Genomic DNA, 8,990 nt, shown 5'->3' with positions numbered 1-8,990 from the left:
CTAAATAAATTGTATTATTAAACATTTTTTTGGGGTCATTTTGCCTGCAATGACTGCGTTTCCCCAGTAGATGGGGAACCACTCGCCTGCGCATTTACTACCGGAAGCCGTGTCAGAAAGCTCGGAGCACACTCACAAGTGCGTGTACGTACTCAGTAGTACGGAAATGGCGCACTCGCGCTCTATTTGTATCGGTGCCGAATTTAGAGCGTGGGCTGTGAACCGGCCTGCCCCGGCCATTCGCGATACAGCCGAGTATTCTTTGGATGAAGAGATGAAACAGGTTTTGGAGAATAAAAATTTAAATCAATATGAAAAAAATCTAAATTTATCAAGCCCTGATGCAACGTTACATAAGGTTGGTCAAACAAAAAGACTCCGAGCAAATTCCTATTGCGATTCGCAACGAAGCCAATGAGGGGGGTGAAAGAAACCCGACGAATAAGATGACAGTTGAACATTGGGGGGATATTTTGGACGCCATTGGTCCCCGTTTCCGTCGCAACGCCACCTATGTGTTGAAAAGATTATCGGCAGAAAATGTAAGCTGGACGCCGTTAAGTGAATTTATTTTTAGAGGAAAAACTGTCAAAGCTCCCATATGAGCGATTTGTTGAGACATCTATGTGTGAGTAGGACTAAACTAACCGGCCAACCGGTAGGTTGGACCGAATTTCTGCGTACACTAGCACAGCTCAACTTACCAGAAACAAGCATTTCCAACCCCTTGGCTCGTGCAGATTTTAAACGTTTAAAATACACTAGGGATGAAGATGAGGATGTTTCTCATGCAAAAGATGTAAGCGTGATAAATAAAAGAAAAAGAAAGAAGACATCGCCGGTAGTAAAATGGGTTAGTTATTAGACGTTAGATACCCCATTGTTGTTACTGGGAAAAAAAAAAAACCATGACTCTGTAACTCTCTTTAACAATGTTTATTGAATAAAAGAGATTTTTATAAAACATTAATACGGTTTAAGACAATGATTTTTTTTTTAATTTATGCAATGAACATGATGTTTGTCCGCCGCACATCCGGTCTGGCCTTCGACATTTTTTGACAAACTCGCTAACCATGGCGTCGTTATGGAGAGGATCAAGATTGTAATGAGTCATCACTTCATGATAGGTGAGCCCCCATCCACGTTGGCTTAGATCAGGGATGTCAAAGTCAAACACACCGAGGGCCAAAAAAACAAATTTGCTACAAGCCGAGGGCCGGACTGGTTCAATGTTTATTAAAATATATCGGAATGATTGCACATAGCCTTTTGAACTAAGACCTAACACAGTGTACATTATTTAATGATTAAATGAATATGGCAATATTTTGTTATGGCTCTGTCAGTAACTTCAAGGGAAAACATTTTCAACAGCCAAACAGCAAAAAATTCAATTGTTTTAAAAACAAAATGTGTTTCTTAATATCAACATAAATGCATAAGTAAAAGTGCATGCATTATAAACTGAAAATGTATTATTGTGCTGCTCTATGATCTACCGATCATTGCTTTCAAATCGTAAAATAAAAAAATAATCAAATCAGTTGTATTCTTTCTCATGGCTCTTATCTGCAATTTTCCCTTGGTCCATTCAACTGAAAAATAAATATAAATAAATAAAATTCAAAAATTTACGGCACACAGACAAAACAATACTTTCTTCAAAGAAAAATCACGTCTTGTAGAAACAAATGTAAAAATGTAACCGAATTAAAAAACGGAAAATACGTTACTGTTCTGTGATGCTCACTTGTCTGAGGCTGAGCCTGATACTTAGAGGTGTCTCATTGTTTGTACAAGTTCATCAATGTTCGGGGTTAGGCTCTGAGGCTCAAAACCCGTTTTTGATCAACTCTCCTTCTGCAAAGGGCCGGGCTGATTTGGCGATATCTTTTGCCACAATAAAGCTAGCCTTGGCAGCAGCCTCGCTTTGTGATTTAGCATACGTGAACATAGCCTGTCTGGACTTAAGGCCTCGTTTTAATTCTTCCACCTTCTGTAGCTTTTGTTCATATTCCATATTCTTGTCTTGGTCTGTGTGTTTCTTAAACGTTTGATAGTGCCTTCTTAAATTTAATTCTTTCATTACAGCCGCATTTTCTCCACACAGAAGACACACAGGTTTGCCTCTTACCTCCGTAAACATGTACTCTGCCTCCCACCTGGCCTGAAACCCCCTGTTCTCAGCGTCCACCTTACGTTTAGCCATTTTTGAGGAGGGGGGTATCAGAAAGTTGAACTCTGCTCTGACTACTGATGAATAATGAAGCCGCTTGTGCGAGCTGCAGGGACATCGCGGGCTACCGTTGCATTGTGGGAAATGTAGTGTTGGTGCGTGCAAAACACCAGCGGGCGGCTGTGGCCTACGGGCCGGTTCTAATAGTAATTCAATATCATCCAGGGGGCCATAGATAATCAATTCGCAGGCCGGATCTGGCCCGCGGGCCGTAACTCTGACATATGTGGCTTAGATAATTACACGCAGTGTTGACCGAAGGTGTCAGCTCGTGTTGCAGTTGGCCGTTCTGGTATTCTACCCGATTAGAATGCTTCTTCAGAAATCTGTATATACTTGACGGGTAATATGGACTGTCCGGTGGCAGACCAAAAGGGTCAAAGAATGTGGCCGAACTGTCCGATTCTAAAGTTAAAGCGAGCCAATGTTGACCCGGTAGATGTCTCGGATCGGTATTCACAATATAGTATTTAGGGGGGGTGTCTTTGACGTCAGCTAACTCGTCCGATGCATAAACACCTACAAATAACGCTCTTTGTGTCCGAGTCATAATCAAGTCCAATTCGCGACCGTTCATAGTGTTAATAATAGTCCACCAATACTTCCCTCTTGGCATTAATCTCAATAAGGGAATCGTAAGCCGCGTATACAATAAGAATGGCTGTGTGTGGTAGCGGCGTACGGAAACGTAAATCTAGTCTTAAAACACCGTTATTTACGCGTGACAAAGCGCCAGAGTCATCTGCCTGACTTAAATTGAAAACAAAAAGTGAGTAGCCTTGACTAAAATCCTGTTGATCGATACAAAGAGGTAAATCTTTCAAAAAACGGCCTGTGGCTGTGTATAAATTATGAAATTCACGTGTACACATGCCAGCTTCGAAATTGGGCTGAAAAGCTTTGGCAGGTCTTTGTCGACCTTCATGGCTAAGAGCCAAGTACTCTATGTTATGATGCAAAAAATTAAACGGATTTAAATCTCTCCGCCCCATGAAGCTGTTATGATTTACATAGCTAATACAATTTGTTTAGGGATATGTCCGAGGAAGAGGTTGTCTTGATGACAAATCCGCGAGTTTTGAGGTATGGAGAATGTCTTCATATTGATTCTGGTTAATGGATACAATGCGCTTTCTGTAAAGCTGTGGCATGGCCTATTGCTACGGCCGGTGAGACTGTTACTTTTTTCACAAACAGTGATGTTCCTAGTATCTTGAGACACGAATCGCTGTCTGGAGAGCTCATGAGACAGAAATCATCAGGAGCTCTAGTTAACTTCAGGCGTAGATCCACATTATTCAATAGATGGCGTTCAGAAAAGAAAATATCTCCATGAAGCGGTCCCATTAGGTGAAATTCACGTGAACCTGCAATCTGCTGCGCCCGATGCACAAAACCCTCGTTAGCCACGCCCGCTTCGAAAGCGATGGAGTCCATACGTCCCCTAGTGTCCTTTGCGAACATTCCTGCTGTGAATTGTGACTCCAAAGAATCGTTTGAAAAGTTTAACAATAACTCTAGGCGTGTGTGGCGCTAGATTGTGAGACTAGCCGCCCGCCCAGTGAAACATCTAATTGACTAAAAATTGTGTTTATAGGGAAATTCACAATGTCAATTTGTTCTTGCGGCGGAATGTTTGTTCCATCCCTACGTGTGACATTTAAACGGAGATGTAGTAGCGTATCGGATAAATCTAAATATTTTGAGCCGTCCCCGGGTATAAAAAATTCGATTGGACCCTGGTCCACAATGGCGGACAAAGATAGAAATTCAACATAAGAACTATCTTCAATGGAGAGTTGCCTCAGGGGGACCGAGAAGAGGTCGAGGCTTGATAGCATAGCCTCTTGGGATTTCAAATGTAGAAGGGCCATTTTAAGAGAAAATATCTGTCTTGCATCTCCTACGCCTTTTCTTGACAACGGATCTGAGATCGGCCGAGCGCCTTTTTCTTTTAAAGCTCCTTTTTCTCTGCCCCACAGGGGGCCGCCCGCGGCGTGATGATGCTGCAAGCCCGGAACCTTCTTGAGTGGCTTCAGGTTTTTGGTGAATCTTCTTTATGATGTGCCCTGCTGCATCCGTTGCTATGTTTCTAGCAGTGGCTTGAAGGTGTGGCTTCGCCAAGTTAAACCCGTTTTTGAACATCGGCACCACGAAGCGGAAGAGTTTTGCAAAATTAGACCCCAGACAGCGCCCATATTGAACGGGGCTTCCTTGGAACCCCTGAAATGACCCCCCTACTTGTGTTTCGTAATAATTGACAAAATGATACAGGTCGTGGCTGACGTCGCCATTATTTTTTATTTTTATCTAAAATGCAGAACGAGAATAACTTTCCCGTATGCAAAATCTAACGGATTGTTCAGGTCTGTTCGCAGGTAAACCGAAATGGTTTCAATATGGCTTCTGCACACGTCTAAATAGTAAACAGGATTAAAAGTTTTGTTTATAATGTCGCCGTACTTCCCTTCAATGGGAAGGGCTCAGAGCATCGGAGCGTAGGCGTCGCCTACTGTCTGATGATGTATGACGTCAGTGTGGACGAACATGAAATATGATCCGGCTCGTCTGTCGGCCGGATGCTGTGCGTTTAAGCCTTCCCGTTTGAGCGAGAGCCAATGTTCAGGGTTCATTCCAACAATGTACGCTAGGGGGCTCTTGAACATAATTCTCAAACCTTCTTCGCCCGAAAACAAGAACCTCTGTTTATGTTGATCAAATTGCACATCAATCTTTTTCTTACTCGCTTTAGTTAATAGAGTTTGAATTTCCGAAGCCAATGACTCGTGATCTTTGTAAACACATCCTCGAATTTTCAGCATACGTCGAACTTCTGAATCATCTTGGAATATAATTCTGTGAGCAGAAAGCTTCGGCTGTTTGAGATAGAAATTCCGTTTTTTCTCAGGAACGTCAGAGATTGAGTTGATGTATGAAATCTCACATAACCCGACTTCCCATGAACCTTTTAAGTCGATATGTTGCGCTAATTCCACCTTAAATTCTGAAAGGGTATTTTCGCTGAAAAGGTGCATACTAGCATTTGACGCTAATGTTACGTAGAATTCTCTCTGGCCTTCACCCATCTTGTAATTTTCACAGAATGAACGTTTTATCGAACATCAAATGTCTTTAACACTCTTTGCGGGTACCCAACTGTCGAATTTGGCCGGCCACCTGACCCAGTGGACGAGGAACTCGCGTCTGCCTGACACGGTGCGTGATTTAAGAATTTTTATGTATGCGGAAATTTTTAATTTTTTTTATTTTTACTTTTTGTAATTCCGCTTCGTAAAACCTGCCTTCTATAGGCATACCGTCCAAGTCCGATATTTTGTAGACGGGGGGTACGTGATGGAGACGTGTGATTCTGAATATTTCGTCTGTGTAACTCTGCAAATAACCCTTCTGAAAAACGCCTTAGTTTGGAAAGCCGCACAGTTTCACCTGGAGCGAACCGGAACTTGTCCCCCCGGTGGAAAGGATTGTTTGCATACAGGTTGGTGAAAACAATATCTTTATTATCCTCGTTTACGGCATTTGGTGTCATTTTTATACTAGTATGAAAACTGTCATTATAGCTGACAATAAAATCCTGAATTACATCGACGTATCGTTGTGTGTTCTTAGCTGTGAAATACCTCCACATGCGTGCCTTTAATGTTTTGTTGAATCGTTCAACAGTTTGCGCTTTTGTATCGGAAGACGTTGCAAAATGTATAATATTGTGCTGTTTCATTAATTTCTGGAAATGTTTGTTAAAAAATTCTTTCCCCTTATTTGTCTGGAGCCGTAATGGTGTGATAAGACATCTTCAAATGCTTTGGTGACCTGCGTACCTGTTTTAGCATTCAAAACTCGTACATATGCACGTTTCGAGAAAATATCGAGCACGGTTAGTAAATATTTATACCCATCATCGTAGCGTGCTAATGATTAACATTGACATCACATAAATCTGCTTGAAATTGTCTCATAGGACCTCGAACAAAAACTTTATTTCTAGGAAAAGTTATTCTGGCTGGTTTGTGTAAAATCCGGCCCCCGGTCATATTTCATACGGCCCACAGCTTCGGACTTATAATGTATTATTCATGACCCGCCTGCACTGTCAAACTGAATAAAAAAAAAAAAATCATGAAACTTAAAACTGTAATTCCTCCTATTACCAAAAGGTGGCAGCACCAGCCTTCTCTGCTCATTTCTGCCATGGCGACTGCAAAGAAAACGAGGAAAGTTGACATTGAGGGCCGTCGCTTTCAAGAGAAATGGGAATTACAATACTTCTTCACTGAAAATCAAGGCAATTGTGTTTGTCTAATTCGTTAAGAGTCTGTTGCCTTGTTTAAGGATTTCAACCTAAAGAGACACCATCAGACTAAACATGCTAACACATTCGACAAGCTAACAGGGAGTGACCGCGCTGATAAAGTGAAGCAGCTCCAAGCTGAACTGGCATCACAACAGCGATTCATCACATGGGGCTGTGAGTCAAAAGTAAATCAAAAGTAAAAATTACTTAATATTAAATATTACAAAGTGGCCATGTTAATACTGTTAAAGTTATGTAGACGTGACAGAAACTATTACTTTCTGAAAAATATTGTAAATGACAAGAGCAAAATTCACTTGTTTTAAGTTTTAATAATAACAGACAACTTTGCATTACTTATAACTCCTATTTAAAATGTTCATGAGGCAAAAATAAGTTAAAATTCTTGTAAATTAAATTATTTCATACAGTTTGTTCAATGTTATCTGACTCTTCAGATATGAATGACAGGCAGAATTTGTGTTTTAAAAGTTGTTCACATCTGCCTGAGTGGCTTATATTTGGTTATTTTGTCATTTAAAAAATAAAGACAATTGGGACAATGAAATTTGTTTCATAACAGTATGTATTTGCATGAAATTTCTGTAGTTAAAAAATGTCTGAAATAAGTATTGGCCCCCGGCGACCGTTCACTTTATCAAATCTGGCCCTCCTTGCAAAACGTTTGGAGACCCCTGGTGTAAAGTATAAGTATCTTGATCGGATAAAAAAGCTTTCACTTTTTTAATGTTAGTGTTTTTACAGCTAACAGCCGCTGTTCTGTGTAGGCGTGCCTCTCCCCCGAAACTAGCTGGATTTTTTGCATTATAATAGAGCTTTTCAAGGCATCTCTCCCCACCCATTGTTAGGTGCGTTCTGCTGGATATCAGAGTGTGACGCGGTTAATAAAACAAACAGGTATGATATTTTGTGATTTTAAATTGGATAAACACAGAAAAAAACAATTTTGTTGGTCACAATAGTTTATTACAAAAAAAGAAAATTCAGCTAGTTCTTAAAAACATTACTAATGAGTAGAAAAAGTATAAAACACAGCAGTAAAAATAAAAATAAAAAATAAAAAACATGGTAAAAAAAAGAAATTCAACATGGTAAAAAAAAAATGTTTTTCTATAGCTCCTAAGGTTTAACATAACGCATGAATGAAAATAACACAGGTGGTGTTACTTTGGACTCAATTAGGGTTTTAAATTTCTTTAGCTCCCCGGTTATATCATTTGGCAAATGGTATTTAATACAGTCTATAAACACTGTTAGAACAGTCACCAATTGGGCCTACATTTTTTTCATAATATTTCCCACTGTGTCCTTCCAAAGGTTCTAAATCAGGTATGGGCAAACTACGGCCCGCGGGCCACATCCGGCCCACGGGACCGTTTAATCCGGCCCGCCAACCCTAAATAAATCGTATTATTAAACTTTTTTTTTTTTTCCGGTCATTTTGCCTGCAATGACTGCGTTTCCCCAGTAGATGGGGAACCACTCGCATGCGCATTTACTACCGGAAGCCGTGTCAGAAAGCTCGGTGCACACTCACAAGTGCGTGTACGTACTCAGTAGTACGGAAATGGCGCACTCTCGCTCTATTTGTCTCAGTGCCGAATTTAGAGCGTGGGCTGTGACGACAGCATTCTTGTAATTTGCGCGCCGAGCTTTCGGATACAGTTTTACGCTAAAGCCACCCACAAACCTTCCCCTGGAATCCTTCCATTAAAATGAGTCGCCCAAGGAAAAGCAAGGTGGACATTGAGTGCCGAGTGTTTAAAAAGTGTGGCCAATTTGGCTCGACGTACGCGACGTCACGTTCAGCCACATGAACATCAACATCAACCCGTCACAGATCTAGGTAAACAGACCAACACCTCGGATCTCTCCTAAGAATTGCCACAACAAATTTTACTCCAGACTATGACACACTAGCAAAAAAAGGGAGAGCAAGAACACTGTTCCCACTGAAAATGAAGGGGAGGCTTTCAAGTTTGTTGTAAAAAAATGCATTTTGAATATGAGCTGTACAAATAGCAGGGATTGAAACTTAGCGACCATTCTCATTTTCAAACAATGCAGGATGCTCAAGGACATTGATGCACCACCTGTTTGTGACTAATCTTAACCTGTAAAGTTCTTAAGGCTTACTTTAAGGAAGTGTTTCCCGTTTCCTCACCTCTGTTACCGGGTGTTTGTGAGTTAAAACTCTGCTCTGATTTTCAGATACCCCTCACCGTGTTGCCGTTTTGATTACTTTATTTGGATGTATGCTTTCACCGATTCTTCAAGATGATATATTTGGTCAGAATGTTTGCCGTTTGATGTGATCTCATAAGATAAACATACATCTTTTATTAATCTGACCTGCAGGCACTGAAGTGATGGAGACTGTTATTCATAATAACAGTGTCATATTTTATGAGAATCACT

Source organism: Syngnathus scovelli, chromosome 10 (genome assembly GCF_024217435.2).
Source record: "Syngnathus scovelli strain Florida chromosome 10, RoL_Ssco_1.2, whole genome shotgun sequence".
Lineage (NCBI taxonomy): Eukaryota > Metazoa > Chordata > Actinopteri > Syngnathiformes > Syngnathidae > Syngnathus > Syngnathus scovelli.
This window is presented reverse-complemented; position numbering follows the sequence as displayed.